The sequence below is a fragment of the Phyllobates terribilis genome, unplaced genomic scaffold (assembly GCF_046119375.1).
Source record: "Phyllobates terribilis strain yellow unplaced genomic scaffold, ASM4611937v1 Scaffold_1__5_contigs__length_1240528914, whole genome shotgun sequence".
In the NCBI taxonomy this organism is placed as follows: domain Eukaryota; kingdom Metazoa; phylum Chordata; class Amphibia; order Anura; family Dendrobatidae; genus Phyllobates; species Phyllobates terribilis.
The window spans coordinates 598,069,344-598,082,482 of record NW_027362761.1 but is presented as its reverse complement, the minus strand read 5'-3'; the positions used below and the strand labels follow the sequence as shown (position 1 = coordinate 598,082,482).

Sequence of the window (13,139 nt, the reverse complement as noted above, 5' to 3'; positions counted from 1 at the left end):
CCTCTTCTTCAGGCCTGCCAGAATCTTCCGCAGGGAATTCGAGGACCAGTCGTTCACTGGGTTGGAGGGGGACAGAGACTTGAGGGTAATCTCTGCTTCGAGGTACATCTTGTCAAGCTCACAGGAAAAAATAGACGGGTTATCAGGTACATAATGAGGAAAAGTCACTGTCTCTTTGTTATCTGGTGGTACCCCGGAGGATTCAGGAAACAACTGGAGGTCCTCCGCCGGGTCAGAAGAGTGCAGAGGCTCAGAGAAAACAACTGCTTCAGAGTACACTAGGTCGGACTCACTGGAGGAAGCAGGCGAGGTATCGGGTACCGAGTATAGGAAAGTCTCTGTCCATTCACCACCAGGTGGCACCCCGAAGGGTTCTGAACACAACTGGAGGTCCTCCGTCTGGTCGGAGGGGTGTAGAGACTCGGGAGTAACCTCTGCTTCGGAGTACACTAGGTTGGACTCACTGGAGGAAGCAGGCGAGGTATCGGGTACCGAGTATAGGAAAGTCTCTGTCCATTCACCACCAGGTGGCACCCCGAAGGGTTCTGAACACAACTGGAGGTCCTCCGCCTGGTCGGAGGGGTGTAGAGACTCGGGAGTAACTTCTGCTTCGGAGTACACTAGGTTGGACGAAGCGAGCGAGGTATCAGGTACAGAGTATAGGAGAGTCTCTGTCCTTTCGCTACCAGGTAGCACCCCGAAGGGTTCAGGAGACAACTGGAGATCCTCCGCCTGGTCGGAGGGGTGTAGAGACTCGGAGGTAACTACCACTTTGGGGTACCCATTGTCAGGCTCACAGGACGAAGCGGACAAAGTATTGAGTACCGGGTGTAGAGAAGTCTCTCTCCATTTGTCATCGAGTGGTATCCCGGAGGATTCAGGAGGCAACAGGGGATCCTCCGCCAGGTAGTAGAGGTGCACAGACTCAGAGGTAACCACAGCTTTGGAGCATCCTTGGACATGCACACCGGTTAAAGAGAGAGAAGCATCTGATGCCGGGTGCAGGAAGTTCTCCTGTGTGGAGTCTGGATGGGCAGAAGTCTCTTCGGGCAGGAGAACTGGTGCACTACCCACGCACATTACCCATTGGGGTTTCTCCGGGATACAGGGAGATGAAGCTTCAGTAGGGACTTCAAGGTTGGGGTCAGGAGGTCTCAGGGAGGACAGACCCTGGCGTGACGGCTTGCCTCTACGTCTAGCACGTCTGGACTGCCTCTTGAGGTTGAGAGAAGTATTCCGGAAAGCGTAGTCACCCTGTGAGGATTCTGGGTGGGCAGTAGTCTCATTGGGCTGGAGGACTATTGCGCTACCCACACACATTACCCATCGGGGCTGCTCCGGGATATTGGGAGGTGAAGCTTCAGCAGGAGCCTCCGGGTTAGGATCATCGAAGACCATTAGAAAGGCCACCAGGAAGGCCATTAGGTCCCGGAGGATCGGATCCTGTGTTTCATATAGGGGGTTGATCCATTCCAAGGCATCACCCGCCAGGTAAGACATAATAAAGGCCACTTTAGCCCAATCGGAAGGAAAATAGAGAGGGTAGGCCTTAAAGTGTAGCATGCATTGCTCCACAAATGCACGACACTGTCTTGGATCCCCATAGTAACGTGGCGGATCCGCAGGAACGAGAGCTGATAGATCCATCTGGACGGTGCGTAATTTCGCCTGGAACTCAGCTAAGAGAAAAAAAAAATTTATTTTATTTTAATGCATATATTCGCTGGAAAACTTCTCAGAGAGCGAAGGCCGTGGGGCTCAACGGGAACCATGGCCTGAGCATGCTGTTATGCACACGCCCGGGCTAAGCGGCGTGTGCGTGTGATTGGTAGTGATTCCACTGGACCGTGCCGGAGAGTGAATGCCTGGAGGGGCGTGACTAAGTATTCACCCGATCCGACCAGGGTCGCACGACGGCATACGACGCCAGTGCACCAAGGAGGAACCGAGCAAAGGGACCAGGTGCTACTCCAGGACAGACCCCGGACACGGCTGTTGACCCACACAGGGGAATACAGGAACAGGCTGGTAGGCTGGCACACAGACTGGAGGGTATAGGCAGGCACGACTGGTATGCAGGCAGGCGGGTATGCAGGCAGGGGGGTAAAGGCAAGCACAGCTAGAGTGCAGACAGGGAGGCACTAGCAGGTAGGAACACAGGCGGGATAGGGCCCAGTACACACTGGGACTCAGGAACATTACAGGCAGAGGGGTACAGGCAGGGCAGGACAGGACTGCCGGAGCAGCGGGCAGAAGCAGGGCAGGACAGGACTGCCGGAGCAGCGGGCAGAAGCAGGGCAGGACAGGACTGCCGGAGCAGCGGGCAGAAGCAGGGCAGGACAGGACTGCCGGAGCAGCGGGCAGAAGCAGGGCAGGACAGGACTCTGTTCACACGGAACAGACAGGAAGGGAAAGACAGAGCCAGATACTCACACAGTACTTGCAGGGACAACAAGCAGGAGTTAGGTACGAGTTCAGACTCTGCAGAAAAAGGAAGGGAACGGACATAGAGGCAAAACAGGTAAAGGACAGGAGAAAGTTCAGACTGGAACTGAGTGTACGGAGGAGACCGACACTGCAGAGGGATACAGGAGCGGGTCTGGGAATACGGCCCCCAGAGAGGCGGAACGAACAGGCAAGGAGCGTGTTCAGACAGGACAGACCAGACACAGGAGCGGGTCTAGGAAATCGGCCACTAGAAGGCGGAACGAACAGGCAAGGAGCGTGTTCAGACAGGACAGACAAGAGAACACAGAAAGGACTCAGTTCAGACACGGGAACTAATACCGCAAAGCAGGAGACATACAGGACTTAGTTCAGACACGGGAACTAATACCGCAGAGCAGGAGACATACAGGACACAGTTCAGACACGGGAGCTGATACCGCAAAGCAGGAGACATACAGGACTCAGTTCAGACACGGGAACTGATACAAAAAGCAGGAGACATACAGGACTCAGTTCAGACACGGGAACTGATACAAAAAGCAGGAGACATACAGGACTTAGTTCAGACACGGGAACTAATACCGCAAAGCAGGAGAAATACAGGACTCAGTTCAGACACGGGAACTGATACAAAAAGCAGGAGACATACAGGACTCAGTTCAGACACGGAAACTGATACAAAAAGCAGGAGACATACAGGACTTAGTTCAGACACGGGAACTAATACCGCAAAGCAGGAGACATACAGGACTAAGTTCAGACAGGCCTGGAAATACAGCCTCCAGGAAAGGCAGACAAGGAAACAAAGACGGGACCTGGCACCTACAGAGTGCAAGCACACACTGAAGGAAAACACTATGCTCAGGCAGGAATAGAAGGGAGCTGCTGAGCTATATACCAAGTGTCAGACAGCAATAGGCTGAGGACGCACAAGGGGTGTGACCCACAGCAGGTACAAAAAGCAGGAAGTGATCGGGCGCCGCCCTTAAGCAGCAGAGACAGACACAAACAGACAGCATGGAGGGAAGCCAGAGAGACATTCTGGACAGGAGATCAAGTGCGCGCTCCTGCACAGTGGGAAATGGACCACTATGCAAGGACGCCGCCAGGTATGTTACAATTGCTTTTTTAATTTATTAGCTAAACACAAGTACAGTAAACTACACACACAGGGCACTAATTGTATATCTCACGGATATTTATCATCTATCTCTATCTTTGCACATCTAACACCTAAATATCTGTGTTACGGATCCGGGTGGTGGAACCTCTGTGCCGTGGTGCAAGGAGGGACCCAGAGGGGCGTAACTAAGTATCAACTCAGACCGACCCTGGTCGTACGGCGGCTAACGACTCCGTGACCAGGGAGGGACCGAGCAGAGGGACCAGGTGCTACTCTGGGGACGACCTTGTAAGAGAGCAGGTGGCTCCCACGGGTCAGATGACTGGGAGTGACCGGTATAGCGGATGGGCACAGCAAGCAGGCAGAAGTCTCTGAGTTAGCTGACAGGTGGTCACGGCACGTGACGGCAGAGCAGGCTTCTCTAGGTTAGCAGACAGGAGGTCATGGCAAGTGATGGCAGGAGCCTCCAGGTAGGCTATCGGGTGGTCACGGCAAGTGACGGCCAAGCAGGCTGAAGTCTCTTGGTTAGCAGGCTGGTGGTCACGGAAAATGACGGCAGAGCCTCCAGGTAGGCTAGCAGGTAACAGGCGAGTGCTCCCAGGTGAGCAGGCATGGCAGGTAGCAGGCAGGTAACTGGCAGATGCTTCCTGGTAAGCAGACGGGCTTGCCCATAGACAGACTGGCGAGTAGAACGGAAGACAGACTGTCGGGCTGGAGAGTAGTCAGGCTGGCAACTGGACCTGAGGGCTGAAGCAGAGGTAAGAATACTTGTGCAACAACTATTGCTCGGGCACCTCCATTTTGGAGGAGGTGCCTTATATATGGGAGGTCCTCCCGCAATTGGCCGGGGACTCCTTAGGATGGCTCGTGCGGCCCCTTTAAGAGAGAGGGAGCGCGCGCGCCCTAAGTATAGTGCCCGGGTAGCTGCGCGCGCCGGCCGCAGCAGGAATAGGAGCGCAGGAGGACGCCGCGTGGGGAGGTGAGAGGGACGGCGTCTCTGCCTGGCAGGGGGCAGAGACGCCGATGCTACAATCTGTCATTTCTATTCTGCAATCTATTCCGGCACGTGTCACACAGACGTGTGTGCGGATGTCACACTTTATCATCTGTGTACAGGACGTATTGACATCCGAGCTGCCGGCAAAAAATGGACATGTCCGGTCTGTGTGAACATGTGCGCAGCCTATAGATTATAATGGGTGTACGTGTGTGTCTCCGGTATGTGTGAAGGGGGCCTAAAGGGTATGAGCACTTCTAGTATGAGTTACCAGTAGGGGGCGTGATCACTTAAAGTGCCTAGGGCAGCATGAATGCCAGATACGGCCCTGAGCACAGCCCTAATAAAGTCATTAGAGCTGCAGATAAAGGGGGCTCGATTACAGCTCTGGATAGTGGGTTGTATGAGCCGGAGGTTATGAACATGGATGACAATACTAATATATGCCGCACTCTAGATGGAGATCCTACTAATTCATACAATACCCCCTTACATTGTCTTTTGGAGGAGGGTTTGGTATCGGCTGTACTTAATGCCAAACAAATAGAACGATTAAAGGAAAATCACCCACAATGTCCAATATTTCTTATATTACCGAAAACTCACAAAGAAGGAAACATCCATCAGTCTAGAGATACATTCAATACTGGCTGCAGAGAAGATTCCTATAATATAGTGAATATTACCAGAAAACATTTACCTATGTTATACACTGACAAGGATCCAGCAACAAGAAAGACAACTGACACGTGGATGACAAACACCAAAGGTTTCATTGAATGTGGGAGAAATAAATGTGGTTTGTGCAAGTCTGTGCACAAAGCAAAAATGTCTGCATCTACTAACCATAATAAACCCTATAATATCCGACATCTCATTAGTTGTAGCTCCACACTTCATTGACACCATACAATGTGAAGTTTGTCTGCTGCAATATGTGGGGGGCACGGTCAGACCCTTACGTCACCGCATTGGGGGACACGTTAGGGACGTTCTTGGCCCCACAACACGTAATACATCTGCAGCATCACAACATCTCATACAACACAAAAGGATTTAATCGCTTTACAGTTGTGGGTATTGAATATGTCACTAGACCAGCTAAGGGGGGAGATTGGTATAAAAAGTACACCCCAGAGAAGCCTTGTGGATTCTGGAATTGGACCCCAGATTCCCCAGTGATATGAAGCTTCATTCAGACCTTGTATCCATTTACTGAATTGTGTTTTTTCCTCTTTTATAGTAATTATACATAATATATACATTATAGATGCAGACACTTCATTCTTCTATTGCACGGATGCTTTTTGTTGTGGACATATGATCATCCATAGGGGTAATGTAGACATACTTGCACATGACCATTTGGGGCTGGGGGTCTCCGCTGTGCATTAGACCCTATGATGTGTATAAGAAGCCGGTTACTGGTGATTTATTATGTCATGAAGAAGAACTGAACACAAATACCAGGTAGAAACGCAGAGATGTTTTGCTCCCATCTGTTTTTTAATGTTTCTATGATTTTAATTTGGATTCTTCAATAAAAGTTTTTGGTTTTATTCACACCGGAAAACAAGTGCTGGATTATCAGTAACTTTCTTTGTCCCGTCCATTCCTTCCCAACTGTGATTTTTCATCCAAGCACCGAGAGATGAGCTGAAAGCAGACATATTTTTCTATAGAGGAATGGCAGACATGGGCGTTGTCCACATAGAAAGCCTCTCCTGAATCCCATGCACAAAAAGCCGACCTACAATCTGCCAGGACACATGCGGAAACATATGAAGACTCCGGGGACTCTATACTCTGGAGTGATGAGACCAAGATAAATGTTTTTTTTGGAACTGATGGCTTCAAAACTTTATAACATTGAAGAGGTGAGGAATACAATGAGAATGCATGGTGTCTACAGTGAGACCTGGTGGTGGCAGAGTCCTTATCTAGGGCTGCATGAGGAGCTACATTTCATTGATAGTATCTTGAATTCACAGATGTTCTGCTCTATAGTGAAAGAAAAGATGCTGCCATCACTCTGTTCCCTTGGTAGGCCACTGTTACATTTCTGAAGAACAGGGTGACAGTGATTCAGTGGCCAAGTGTAACGGGTCTGGGAGGCGGAACCTCTGAGCTACTATACAAGGGGGCAGTCCTTGTAAGGGAGCGGGTGGCGACCAGGGAAGACGGGCAGGAGGTCACAGCAGGTGACCGGGACAGTCTCTGAGTGAACGGGCTGGAGGTCACGGCAAGTGACCGGGGCAGTCTCTGGATGAACGGGCTGATGGTCACGGCAAGTGACCGGGGCAGTCTCTGAATGAACGGGCAGATGGTCATGGCAAGTGACCGGGGCAGTCTCTGGATGAACGGGCAGATGGTCACGGCAAGTGACCGGGGCAGTCTCTGGATGAACGGGCAGATGGTCACGGCAAGTGACCGGGGCAGTCTCTAGGTAAAGGGTTGGTACGACCTGTGGCGGCTGATGATAGACGTGAGCTCCCAGGTGAGCAGGCGAGAGTCTCTGGATGAACGGGTGGTCACAGCATGTGACGGCGGAGCCTCCAGGAAGACCAACAGACAGGCGGCAGATGAGCGCTCCCAGGTGAGCGGGCAGAAGTCTCTGGACAGGCGGGTGGTCACAGCACGTGACGGCAGAGCCTCCAGGTAGGCTAGCAGACAGGCAGCAGAAGGACGCTCCCAGGTGAGCGAGCAGGAGTCACAGGACAGGCAGGTGGTCACAGCACGTGACGGCGGAGCCTCCAGGTAGACTAGCAGGCAGGTAGCTGGTGTATGCTCCCAGGTGAGCGGGCAAGCTGGTCCATAGACAGACTGACAGGAGTTGGAAGGCAGACCGTCGGACCTCAGGCAAGCAGGCAGGTGGCTGATGTGCGCTCCCAGGTGAGCGGGCAGGCTGGTCCTTAGACAGACTGACAGGAGTAGTAAGGCAGACCGTCGGACCTCAGACTAGCAGGCAGGTAGCAGAAAATCAGGCAGGAATCTGGCAGGTAACTGGCAACGGGACCTGAGGGCTGAAGCAGAGTAGTGAACAGTGCAACAACATTGCTCGGGCACCTCCATTTTGGAGGATGTGCCTTATATATGGTGAAGTCCTCCGGCCATTGGCCGGGGACTCCTTAGGACGGCGCGCGCGGCCCCTTTAAGAGGGAGGGAGAGCGCGCGCGCGCGCCCTAAGCACAGTGGCCGGGAAGGAGCGCGCGCTGCCAGCAGAGCGGGAGGAGGACGCCGGGCACGGAGCAGGGAGGTGAGGGGAACAGCGTCCCTGCCTGGCAGAGGGCAGGGACGCCGGCGCTACAGTACCCCCCCCTTTAGGCCCCCCCTTTTTTAGGCCAGACAGAAATTTAGCTAGGATAAGAGGGGCATGGATGTTCTCCCAGGGCTCCCACGTTCTCTCCTCAGGACCAAACCCCCTCCAATCTACTAGAAAAAAGGTCTTTCCTCTTACCCTTTTGGTGGCAAGAATGTTCTCTACCTCAAACTCGTCCTCAGCAGAAACCGGAGCAGGAGGCGTACCTGTAGACTTGAAAAAAGAGTTAAGTACCACAGGTTTGAGGAGAGATACATGGAAGGAGTTAGGGATCCGTAAGTTGGCCGGGAGTTTTAACTTATAGGCCACCGGGTTGATCTGACTGATGACCTCCAGAGGACCGATGAACCGAGGCCCTAACTTGTAAGAAGGTATCTTGAGTCGGACATATTTAGATGAGAGCCAGACTTTATCTCCAGGACGAAATTGTGGAGGATCCAGGCGTTTTTTGTCAGCGTGTCTTTTCATCCGTTCGGACGACTGAAGGAGTGCGGATCGGGTACTCTCCCAAATGGAGGAAAATTTGCTAACGAGAGATTCCGCAGCCGGGTTGTCCACAGAGGTGGAGACAGGAAAAGGAATCCGAGGATGCTGACCGAAGACTACAAAAAACGGGGATTTGGAGGAGGATTCGCTCTCGTGATTGTTATAGGAGAACTCGGCCTATGGTAGGAGATCCACCCAGTCAGAATGATGGGCATTAACGAAGTGCCGGAGGTAACTGGTCAGGTTCTGATTGATCCGCTCCACTTGACCATTGGACTGTGGGTGGTAAGCGGAAGAGAAGTCCAGGGTGACGTCTAGCAGTTTACAAGTGGCTCTCCAGAAACGTGAGGTGAACTGTACCCCACGATCCGACACGATGTGGAGGGGCAGGCCATGAAGACGGAAGATGTGGCGGATAAAGTCTTTAGCCAGCTCGGGTGCAGACGGGAGACCAGGCAGGGGAATAAAGTGAGCCATCTTGGAAAAGCGGTCAGCGACCACCCAAATGACCGTACAACCGGCAGAGACGGGGTGATCAGTTATGAAGTCCATAGCAATATGCTGCCAGGGGGCAGCAGGCACAGGAAGCGGAAGAAGGCGACCGGCTGGCAGGTGTCTCGGGATTTTGTTGCGGGCGCAGGACACACAGGCAGAAACAAAGTCTATTACGTCCTTGTGCAGGGTAGGCCACCAGTAGTGCCGGGCAATAAGCTGGAGGGTCTTTTTCTGACCGGCGTGGCCAGCTAGTTTAGACGAGTGACCCCAGTGTAGGATCTTCTCCCGATCAGGTACTGATACGAACGTCTTACCGGGAGGGAGACGATTTAGGCTCACGGGAGCCACCTGCATTACTCTGGCGGGATCGATGATATGTTTAGGTTCCTCCTCGAGATCGGACACCAGAAAGGATCGGGACAAGGCATCTGCTTTGACGTTTTTGTCAGCCGGGCGAAAATGAAGAACAAAATCAAAGCGAGCAAAAAACAAGGACCACCGGGCTTGGCGCGGGTTAAGTCTCTGGGCATGCGGGAGGTAAGCCAAGTTCTTGTGGTCAGTGTAAATTATTACCGGGTGAAGAGCCCCCTCGAGTAGGTAACGCCACTCCTCCAATGCCAGTTTGATGGCCAATAACTCTCGGTCTCCTATGGAATAGTTGCGCTCAGAAGAGGAGAAGAGTTTGGAGAAGAAGCCACAAGTTACCATTCTCCCGGAAGATGATTTTTGAGTAAGTACCGCTCCGGCTCCAGAGGAGGAGGCGTCAACTTCCAGGAAGAACTGCTTGTTGCCGTCCGGGCGATGCAGCACCGGGGCGGAAGAGAAGGCCTGTTTTAGGGAAAGAAAGGCCTCCTCTGCTTCGGGCGGCCACTCTTTGGGATTAGTACCCTTACGGGTGAGCGCGGAAATTGGGGCAGTCCGGGAAGAGAAGTGTGGTATGAAGAGGCGGTAGTAGTTGGCGAAGCCCAGGAATCGCTGAATGGCCTTCAACCCCTCCGGTCGAGGCCATTTCTCGATGGCAGACAGTTTCTCTGGATCCATTCGTAGGCCGGTCTGAGAAATAATGTAGCCCAAAAACGGAAGCGAGGTCTGCTCAAAGAGGCACTTCTCGTATTTAGCGAAGAGGTGATTCTGCCTGAGCCTGAGCAGGACCTGACGAACATCCCTCCGGTGAGTCTGGAGATCCGGAGAGAAGACCAAGATGTCGTCCAGGTACACCACTACGCAGGAGTAGAGAAGGTCCCGGAAGATGTCATTGACCAACTCTTGAAAGACGGCAGGAGCGTTACAGAGACCAAAGGGCATTACCAGATATTCATAGTGGCCGTCCCGGGTGTTGAATGCCGTCTTCCATTCATCCCCCTGACGGATACGAACCAGGTTGTACGCCCCACGGAGGTCCAGTTTGGTGAAGATTCTAGCCCCCCTCAGACGATCAAATAACTCCGGAATGAGCGGAAGGGGGTACTTATTCTTCACCGTGATCTGGTTAAGGCCTCTATAGTCTATACAGGGACGGAGAGAGCCGTCCTTCTTTTTGACGAAAAAGAAGCCTGCTCCCGCCGGGGAGGTAGATTTCCGGATGAATCCCCTGGCCAGATTCTCCTCAATATATTCGGACATCGACCGGGTCTCAGCAGCGGATAAAGGATAAATACGCCCACGGGGAGGAGTAGTACCAGGTAACAGGTCGATAGGGCAGTCGTATGGTCTATGAGGAGGTAGTGTCTCTGCTTCCTTTTTATTAAAGACATCAGCATAAGACCAATAAGAAATCGGAAGTCCAGGTAGATTAGCTGGGGTAGGAGAAGGACGGACGGGATGGACGGGAACCAGACAGGTCTTATGGCAGTCCTGTCCCCAGCGAAGGACTTCTCCGGTCTGCCAGTCAAGCACGGGTGCATGTCTCTGGAGCCAAGGTAGGCCTAGCAAGAGGGCGTGAGAGAGTCCAGGCAGAACATGAAAGGAGATACTCTCAGAATGCAGCATTCCCACCTGCAGAGTAATGGATTCGGTGATGAGTTGGATGGGGCGTGGTAAGAGGCCCCCATCCACGGCAGCAACAAACAAGGGTACAGCCAGAGGTTTGGTGGGGATGCGGTATTTCTCTACCAGGGACTGTGAAATAAGATTCCCGGCTGCTCCAGAGTCAAGTTGGGCTAGTTCGAAATAACGGTTCTCCCCGCAGACGATTGAGACTGACAGCAGCAGAGATGGAGAGGATTTATTCTTGTCTAGGTTGACCTCTCTGAGCGAACCTAGACACAGGCGTTTCCCGACCTCTCCGGGCAGGCACGGATCTGGTGCTCCTTACTGCCACAGTAGAAGCAGCTCCCCTCGGCACGGCGTAAGTCCTGACGGGTTTTGACCATCTTGGTCTGGTCGACCTGCATAGGCTCAGGAGAGTGTACCTGGGTAGAGACGGAGGGAGTGACGGGTTTCTGAAAAGTAGGAGCTAGACATGGTAACCTCCTCTCACGGGTGACCTCTTTGGCACGCTCCTGGAACCGTAGGTCAATCCGGGTGGCAAGAGTTATTAGGTCATCGAGAGTGGTAGGAATGTCCCGACCGGCAAGTTCATCTTTAATACGGCCGGACAGACCCTCCCAGAAGACGGATACCAGAGCGTCGTTATCCCAGGCCAGCTCCGAGGCAAGGGTACGGAATCGTATGGCATATTGGCCCACGGTGAGACTTCCCTGACGGAGGCGTAGCAGTGATGATGCGGATGAGGTCTTCCGTCCGGGTTCGTCGAAGACTTTCCGGAAAGCCGTGAGAAAAGCAGGCAAGTTGGACACCAGGGGGTCTCCTCTCTCCCATAGAGGATTTAGCCAGGCCAGGGCCTCCCCGGTGAGATGGGACATGATGAATGCAATTTTGGCCCGGTCGGAGTTAAACTGGTGGGACAATAGTTCAAAGTGCAGGGTGCACTGATTTATGAAGCCCCGAGCCTGGGCGGAGTCGCCTCCGAAGCGAGGAGGTGCAGTCCGGGGTAGGATACCATGGTATTAGTGGGCAGTGGAGCTGCCGGATTGCGAGACATGGCACTGGCGGAGGTTGCTGGTGGAGCAGTCAGAGTGTCCAGGCGAGTATTGACATTCCGCAGGTGACCCAGGATGGACTCCTGTTGGGACCTTTGACGGGACAGTTCATGACACAGGTCCGAGAGCGAGGGAGCTTGGGTGCCACCGGGTTCCATGGCCCGAGCAAACTGTAACGGGTCTGGGAGGCGGAACCTCTGAGCTACTATACAAGGGGGCAGTCCTTGTAAGGGAGCGGGTGGCGACCAGGGAAGACGGGCAGGAGGTCACAGCAGGTGACCGGGACAGTCTCTGAGTGAACGGGCTGGAGGTCACGGCAAGTGACCGGGGCAGTCTCTGGATGAACGGGCTGATGGTCACGGCAAGTGACCGGGGCAGTCTCTGAATGAACGGGCAGATGGTCACGGCAAGTGACCGGGGCAGTCTCTGGATGAACGGGCAGATGGTCACGGCAAGTGACCGGGGCAGTCTGTGGATGAACGGGCAGATGGTCACGGCAAGTGACCGGGGCAGTCTCTAGGTAAAGGGTTGGTACGACCTGTGGCGGCTGATGATAGACGTGAGCTCCCAGGTGAGCAGGCGAGAGTCTCTGGATGAATGGGTGGTCACAGCATGTGACGGCGGAGCCTCCAGGAAGACCAACAGACAGGCGGCAGATGAGCGCTCCCAGGTGAGCGGGCAGAAGTCTCTGGACAGGCGGGTGGTCACAGCACGTGACGGCAGAGCCTCCAGGTAGGCTAGCAGACAGGCAGCAGAAGGACGCTCCCAGGTGAGCGGGCAAGCTGGTCCAGAGACAGACTGACAGGAGTTGGAAGGCAGACCGTCAGACCTCAGGCAAGCAGGCAGGTGGCTGATGTGCGCTCCCAGGTGAGCGGGCAGGCTGGTCCTTAGACAGACTGACAGGAGTAGTAAGGCAGACCGTCGGACCTCAGACTAGCAGGCAGGTAGCAGAAAATCAGGCAGGAATCTGGCAGGTAACTGGCAACGGGACCTGAGGGCTGAAGCAGAGTAGTGAACAGTGCAACAACATTGCTCGGGCACCTCCATTTTGGAGGAGGTGCCTTATATATGGTGAAGTCCTCCGGCCATTGGCCGGGGACTCCTTAGGACGGCGCGCGCGGCCCCTTTAAGAGGGAGGGAGAGCGCGCGCGCGCCCTAAGCACATTGGCCGGGAAGGAGCGCGCGCTGCCAGCAGAGCGGGAGGAGGACGCCGGGCACGGAGCAGGGAGG

At 53.8% G+C, this 13,139-nt stretch overlaps 1 protein-coding gene across 1 annotated transcript in view; it reads right to left on the bottom strand.

The window, feature by feature from the left end:
- The window catches only part of LOC141274224 (uncharacterized), a 154,612-nt gene that overhangs the window by 100,976 nt on the left and 40,497 nt on the right, over nt 1-13,139 (bottom strand). The window lies entirely within an intron of this gene.